The following is an 8,869-nucleotide window of genomic DNA, read 5'->3' on the forward strand; positions in this document are numbered from 1 at the left end:
GTGCGTGCATGGGGGGGGGGAGGGGAGAGAATCCTCGTGCAAGCCTGTCACCAAATTCGCATCACTGATACCAATAATGTCAAAACCGAACAAGCTGCGGACAAGCGTAACTTGTAAATATCGGAGATCAACTATTTATCAGCTCATAGACAATTAATATGACAAGTTACCCGCGGAGACCCGTGTACTTCTCTTTCGTCTTTGCGTACAATTGCGATCAATAGAAAATTTTCACGAATTGTTCGGTTTTGACATCATTGGCATACGTGTGTATGTGTGTGTATATGTGTACACGTACACGTACAATTGCAATATACACTTATCATGTTAGCATTGATCATTTTTATTCATGCTAAAAGAAATAAGTATGATTATGTAAAGAATTTGTCTGCGTATTATTATACATTCTACATAGTTTTCCCTGTGATAGCAAAAATAACACACTTGACAACCTCTACGCTCATATCACAAAGCCTGATCCACTGCGCTACTGAAGCAAATTAGTAATTCTTCTGCTATAACGACATTAACAGAGAAGACTAAACTTCAAACTGCATTTCTCAAAAACGTTTAAGATTTGCACCGTTTTTGGATAGCATTTGTTACTATTACATCAATATTATACTTTTCTAAAAGCAAAATCGCGCGGTGATTTCAAGGATGAAGATTCCTCTTGATTGAATTTGATTTTTCAGAGTACGCTTTAAAATTGACTCTTCGGAATACGCTATTAAATTGACTTTTCGGAGTACACTTTTAAATTGACTCTTCTGACTACACATTTTTTAATTGACTCTGTGGAGTACATATTTTTTAATTAACTCTTCGGAGAGAAGAGAAGAGAAACATTTTATATTTTATTTAAAAAATCGTAATTTTTGCAGAAAACTGATTGATGAAGAAAAAATTTAATTCACGACCTCAACGAAGATTTTAAAAAAATTACTGCAAGAAATGAAGTTATTATTATATACCATATTGTACAATATTAAAACATACACGCAATAATTATCTATAATTTGCACATATGGGCGTTTATGTAATTATAAGTAATATAAAAGTCATGATAAATTAATGTGGCCGAGCGTTATCTCTGTCGCGTTATTGCTAGAAATCATCCGAACTCTCGAAATTATTTTCTTTCCGAATTATGAATATAAAACAAGGGGATGAAAGGGGGACGGCGACGTCTGCCTTACGATAACATCGCTGCTGGCTCGCTTCGTCGCGATTGTCTATTCGCTGGTGGTGAGACAAAGACCGATTCTTCGTTTTTATCTAACTAATCTAGCTCGCTCGTGAACATAGCACAGAACAGAACCAAATAATTATGGACATAGCACAGAATAGTACCAACAAATCGTGGACATTGGCTTAGTAGTTCATATCCATGAAAAATGGACCCAGTTGGCGCTTCGAATCAACCAACTTTTCCATAACGCTGTAAATGTAGCCATGCCCGCTCTCAGGCTTCTCTCTGCCTGAGAGCGGCCAACACGACATTTTCTGCGACACCGACTTTCCGCACTGGAAAAGGACGCCATCTGCATCCATTTTGAGAGGGAAACTACGATGCTACATCCACTTTTAGGTCTCGATGGTAAAATTTGCATGTGGTGGAAGTCCGTGCTACATCCATTTTCGCGGCTTATGTCCGTGCTGCAACTACCATCTCTTGCCATCTCTATATCAGACTATGCCCGGAGGTCTTAAAAGAGTGGGGGGGGGGAGGAGGAGCAGAAACAATAAAAGTATGTATTAAATGTTAAATCTTTGAATACATGTTGCCGTATCAAAGTCTATAATAAACGATTTGACATGTCTGGAGACGCATGATGTATTGCATGATGCCCGCGTCCCGTTCCCTTCGTCCTGCCTCTCAATTCAGCATCCCGTCCATTCCGGACATTCGCTCGTGGCCGTCGGTAAGCATTCGATCCGCTCGGAGGAGCACGTGTTAATTAACGCGACAAGATTCCGATTATAAATATCTCGCGAATCGACAAAATATTTGAACTTTTAAAAAAAACATCAAAGAAAATAATGTTGATGTTATCATGGGTGAAATCTCACCCTGGTATATATTTTTTTATTTTCGAAATAAAAAAAGCCAAACGAATGCAATTAAACATTATTTAATTGCATTCGACAGAGTAATTTTCTTTATTTTCAGTAATCAATAAATAGAGTGCATCAATGTCGCATACAGTTGGAAGGCCTCCTAGCATTCCCTTCGTTGTTTCGGAACCTTCGAGAAAAGAAGAGACGCCCAAAGGCAAGTCTCTCTTGCTTCAACCGCCGCCGAGGCCCGCAATATTTACATCGCGCCGATTGTGTTGATCGGCTCGCGAGTGACGACACTTTTTGCCCTTCGTATTATAATACTCGCGCACCTCGTGTATTCGACCTCATTCCATCAACAGCAGCCATGCGCGACGCGCTCGTCACTTCCGTATCGTGTAATTGAAAGAAATGTATCTCGTCGGTTCTGGAGATACTCAATTGGCATCGCGTCGGTATCGCATTGATTAACCACACGGTCGAATCGCGAATACCGACATTAGAAGCGTGAGCGAGTAAAATCCGGAGGATTCCAGCAGCCGGGAAGCAGGACGCCATACGTCACGTTTCCAGGTATGTAGAATCATTTATTATGCGGGAGGTCTCCGATAACGAGAACGGACGTTTGACGAATTTTTCGGGAATAAGAAGTCGGAATTTCGCACTCGGCATTCACAATCCGTCATCATCCGACTAGTAATCATGACTTTATGAATCTGCAATTACTCTCGTCAATCTCTGTCTGTCTAATTATTTATTGTATTGTTGTATACAAGAGATATTGATCCAGACAGAGACGGATAACAGTTCATGAACGCGGATCTCTAATTCATGTTCTCATTCAAACATTCTGAATAATTCTCAACAGTGAGTATACCGGTTTTGTGTAGAATATTCAACGTCATATCGCTTCTTAAATTGCGACCTTTTTTGTTTTCGGTCAGCGCTTCTTTCAAGTCTGTTTACTGTCGTTACGAGATCTAAATTTAAATGTCCATTCGTAAAAGAGTATTTTCGAGAGCACACAACTGTTATCTCCGCTTCTTGTTGTCATTTTTTTTCGTCACCTCTTTCAAGAGCTCCTATATAGACATTCAATGTCAATAAAGAAAAAAAATCGTAGCGAATATTCTCCACTCATCTCGACCAAACATTCTTTCTCTACCGCAGCTTACCAACCAAGAACGCTAAATTTTTATTCCAGACATTGCGGGAAGCAAGTCCGGTGAACGCGGATGCCGCACCGGAGGATCCGGTTCGGGCAGAGCAGGATCGGCCGGAAGGTAAAGTTTACAAGTTTCTTACACATCTGTGTTCAACTCTTTACGATCTTTGCATTTATAACTTGTTCCTCATCAGCTCTCTTGAAAGCTTCAAGTCCCATTTAAATTTTCAATGTTGGAACAAAAATAAAAAGATAAAAATTCCGTATCAAAATATATCCGTATTTTCGATTCGTCCCGATCAAAGATATTCTCTCTCTACCGCAGGTTACCAACCGGGAAAATTATTTTTCTGTTTCAGTTGTTGCGGAAAGCAATAGCAATCCGGTGGACACGGATGCCGTACCGGAGGATCCGGTTCAGACCAAGCAGAGTCGGCTTGAAGGTAAGTTTACAAGTTTACTATAGTCCTCTGTTTGACCCTTGGCGATCTAGAGCTGGGATTTCCGGCTCGACTTGAATTACGATCGCAGAGGGTAAACTACTCTTTTACTCGCCCGCACTCGTTGGTCAAATCTGATGAGCAAATGTGAATTTTTTGTTACAGAGTTGAAGCGGAACGTGGCAGGCTCTGACTGCAAGTCGTTTCGGTGAGTCAAAATGAAAAGAGGAACAAAATTCTGCATGACGGATGTGGGACTAAAAAATATCGTTCGAGTCAATGCGAATTTCAAATAGATTCTTGCATGTGTGTATTTGTAACGTTGAATAAAATACATTGCTCGAAACAATCAGGGGATTATTTGATCGATAGCCTGCATTACACACGAGATTTAAAATACTGAATGATTCTCTTTTGACGTTCAGTCATCTGAATAAGAGATATTCATATGTACAAACGATACCGTCATCACTGCTTTATTTTTATTTTTCAAGCGGGCCGCAGAATTATTTAACGATTTAATTATTTGATAATATTCAATTGTCCGTGTAAAATACATACGCATAAATGCCGATACCGTTGGCTACTCTTCTTTTATTTGCAAAACAGGCTGTAGAATTATTTGGCAATATTGTCCATTCATCACGATCCCTATTGTCTCGAGTAGCGTATAATGCGCGCAGAAATTGCGCCAGCGCACGCCGAGCTTGAGGTATCCTCGCTCGCGTGCCTTTGAAAATCGCGACCGCGGTTATCAATATATGCGTTTTTACCGCGCTAACAAAGAAAGTTTAAATTTTCATTTCGCCAAAGTATCGCGAACGTAAGCTTCATCGTGACGAAGCTATAATGGGTGAAAACTTTGCCCCGCTCCTCTCTCTTTGCGCTCCCTAGGGGCGACCGGTTTCTGATTGTCTAATCTTTCCTGTCATGCATTCGCGAATATTTTCGTAGATATCGATACTCCCACATTTTTGCGACTTTTCAGACTCAATCGCGAAAAGCGCCGTAAAAATCCGTTGGACGAGTCAATAAATTTTCACACGGTTCTTGCTCCTCGCCGATCGAGTTTATAGAGTCCATATTGCAGCGCGCAAAAAGTTTCCATCGATGGCGAGTAAAACGTTCGTTAATTGACGCAAATATCGTCGTTCTAATACCGCGTATCGACCGTGTCGCGGAAGTGTAATGAAAGTGTAACAATCAATGTGGGACGCGCTGCAAGATGGATGTTGCGCGACATGGAGAGCGGCAGCGGACATGGGCAGACATTGGTGAATCTGGTTGGATGTAACAGGATATCATCAATATCATCATCGGTGAGTGTCTGACTCAATGCTCACAAAAAGACCTTTTATTATTACTTTATTATTACTTTTATTATTACATTGTGCATGCCGCAAATTTGCATTGACTCTTGTAACGAAAAATATATTCCATGAATTATTGTCATACATTATTGCTATATATTGTTGCCACATATTATTGCCATATATTGTTGCAGTGTATTTTATTACCATATATTATTGCCATATATTGCCATATACTATTGCCATATATTCTCGCCATATATTATGGCCACTTGAAATTGCGCGAGCAATCAAGAAAACTGAATTTACCGCTAATCGCAAAAGCGCCGCAGCCGTCACAGATGGATGGTAGCAGCCCGTCTCAGGGTTGCCCGATATCAATACTGTTGCTGCAATTTAACTGTAAACAACAGCGGTCTCCGGTCGCAAGAAACTTTCTATCGCGGACAAATCCTTGGAACGGAATGTTCCCGAGAAACGCGCTTGAGATAAATGCTAGCTATAATCGAACTTGATCGATAGCAAATTTAACATTCGATATCTCCTAAACGGCTCACGATAAGCTCTTTTGCAATATAGTACCATATAAACCCTATTTGGACCATAAATCCCGATCCACAATCCCCAGTAGAAGCCGAGATATCAACGGTACAAGTTGGAAAAATTCAATTTTCGATATCTCCTAAACGGCTCGAGAAACAGGCTCATTTCCTTGCCATGATAAAGTCCTGTATCACAACGGCTAGAGATACAGGCATGTTTTTTGCACCAAAATATAGTCCTCTAAAAATCCTACTTTTCTCCATAAATTACGACTATCAACTCCCAGTAGAAGCGGAGATATCAACATTACAAGTTGGAAAATTTTAACCTTCAATATCTCCTAAACGACTAGAGTTACATGCCTGTTCCTTGCACCAAAATATAGTCCTTTAAAAACCGTACATTTTCCCATAAATTACGACATTCAGCTCCCAGTAGAAGCGGAGATATCAACAGTACAAGTTGGAAAACTTTAACCTTCGATATCTCCTAAACGGCTAGAGTTACAGGCCTGTTTTTTGTACCAAAATATAGTCCTTTAAAAACCCTACATTTTGCCGTAAATGACGACTCTCTGCTCCCAGTAGAAGCGGAGATATCAACGGAGAAAGCTTGGAAAACTTTAACCTTCGATATCTCCTAAACGGTTAGAGATACAGGCCTGGTTCTGGCACCAGATTAAAGTCCTCTCAAAACCCTACATTTTGCCGTAAGTGACGACTCTCTACTCCCAGTAGAAGCGGAGATATCAACGGAGAAAGCTTGGAAAACTTTAACCTTCGATAACTCCTAAACGGTTAGAGATACAGGCCTGGTTCTGGCACCAAATTAAAGTCCTCTCAAAACCCTACATTTTGCCGTAAGTGACGACTCTCTACTCCCAGTAGAAGCGGAGATATCAACGGAGAAAGCTTGGAAAACTTTAACCTTCGATATCTCCTAAACGGTTAGAGATACAGGCCTGGTTCTGGCACCAAATTAAAGTCCTCCAAAACCCTACATTTTGCCGTAAGTGACGACTCTCTACTCCCAGTAGAAGCGGAGATATCAACGGAGAAAGCTTGGAAAACTTTAACCTTCGATATCTCCTAAACGGTTAGAGATACAGGCCTGGTTCTGGCACCAAATTAAAGTCCTCTCAAAACCCTACATTTTGCCGTAAGTGACAACTCTCTACTCCAGTAGAAGCGGAGATATCAACGGAGAAAGCTCGGAAAACTTTAACCTTCGATATCTCCTAAACGGTTAGAGATACAGGTCTGGTTCTGGCACCAAATTAAAGTCCTCTCAAAACCCTACATTTTGCCGTAAGTGACGACTCCCTACTCCCAGTAGAAGCGGAGATATCAACGGAGAAAGCTTGGAAAATTTTAACCTTCGATATCTCCTAAACGGTTAGAGATACAGGCCTGGTTCTGGCACCAAATTAAAGTCCTCTCAAAACCCTACATGTTGCCGTAAGTGACAACTCTCTACTCCCAGTAGAAGCGGAGATATCAACGGAGAAAGGTTGGAAAACTTTAACCTTCGATATCTCCTAAACGGTTAGAGATACAGGCCTGGTTCTGGCACCAAATAAAAGTCCTCCCAAAACCCTACATTTTGCCTTAAGTGACGACTCTCTACTCCCAGTAGAAGCGGAGATATCAACGGAGAAAGCTTGGAAAACTTTAACCTTCGATATCTCCTAAACGGTTAGAGATACAGGCCTGGTTCTGGCACCAAATTAAAGTCCTCTCAAAACCCTACATTTTGCCGTAAGTGACGACTCTCTACTCCCAGTAGAAGCGGAGATATCGACGGAGAAAGGTTGGAAAACTTTAACCTTCGATATCTCCTAAACGGTTAGAGATACAGGCTTCGGACAGGTACCAAATTAAAGCCCTTTCAAAACCCTACATTTTGGACAACATGGACGACCCTCTACTCCCAGTAGAAGCGGCGATATCGACGGATGAAGGATGGATATCGACGGAGAAAGGTTGGAAAACTTTAACCTTCGATATCTCCTAAACGGTTAGAGATACAGGCTTCGGACAGGTACCAAATTAAAGCCCTTTCAAAACCCTACATTTTGCACTACATGGACGACTCTCTACTCCCAGTAGAAGCGGAGATATCGACGGAGAAAGGTTGGACAACTTTAACCTTCGATATCTCCTAAACGGTTAGAGATACAGGCTTCGGACAGGTACCAAATTAAGGCCCTTTCAAAACCCTACATTTTGGACTACATGGACGACTCTCTACTCCCAGTAGAAGCGGAGATATCGACGGATGAAGACTGGATATCGACGGAGAAAGGTTGGAAAACTTTAACCTTCGATATCTCCTAAACGGTTAGAGATACAGGCTTCGGACAGGTACCAAATTAAAGCCCTTTCAAAACCCTACATTTTGCACTACATGGACGACTCTCTACTCCCAGTAGAAGCGGAGATATCGACGGAGAAAGGTTGGAAAACTTTAACCTTCGATATCTCCTAAACGGTTAGAGATACAGGCTTCGGACAGGTACCAAATTAAAGCCCTTTCAAAACCCTACATTTTGGACTACATGGACGACCCTCTACTCCCAGTAGAAGCGGAGATATCGACGGATGAAGGATGGATATCGACGGAGAAAGGTTGGAAAACTTTAACCTTCGATATCTCCTAAACGGTTAGAGATACAGGATTCGGACAGGTACCAAATTAAAGCCCTTTCAAAACCCTACATTTTGGACTACATGGACGACCCTCTACTCCCAGTAGAAGCGGAGATATCGACGGATGAAGGATGGATATCGACGGAGAAAGGTTGGAAAACTTTAACCTTCGATATCTCCTAAACGGTTAGAGATACAGGCTTCGGACAGGTACCAAATTAAAGCCCTTTCAAAACCCTACATTTTGCACTACATGGACGACTCTCTACTCCCAGTAGAAGCGGAGATATCGACGGAGAAAGGTTGGAAAACTTTAACCTTCGATATCTCCTAAACGGTTAGAGATACAGGCTTCGGACAGGTACCAAATTAAAGCCCTTTCAAAACCCTACATTTTGGACTACATGGACGACCCTCTACTCCCAGTAGAAGCGGAGATATCGACGGATGAAGGATGGATATCGACGGAGAAAGGTTGGAAAACTTTAACCTTCGATATCTCCTAAACGGTTAGAGATACAGGCTTCGGACAGGTACCAAATTAAAGCCCTTTCAAAACCCTACATTTTGCACTACATGGACGACTCTCTACTCCCAGTAGAAGCGGAGATATCGACGGAGGAAGGTTGGAAAACTTTAACCTTCGATATCTCCTAAACGGTTAGAGATACAGGCTTCGGACAGGTACCAAATTAAAGCCCT

Source organism: Harpegnathos saltator, unplaced genomic scaffold, assembly GCF_003227715.2.
Source record: "Harpegnathos saltator strain DR-91 unplaced genomic scaffold, Hsal_v8.6 scaffold475, whole genome shotgun sequence".
Lineage (NCBI taxonomy): Eukaryota > Metazoa > Arthropoda > Insecta > Hymenoptera > Formicidae > Harpegnathos > Harpegnathos saltator.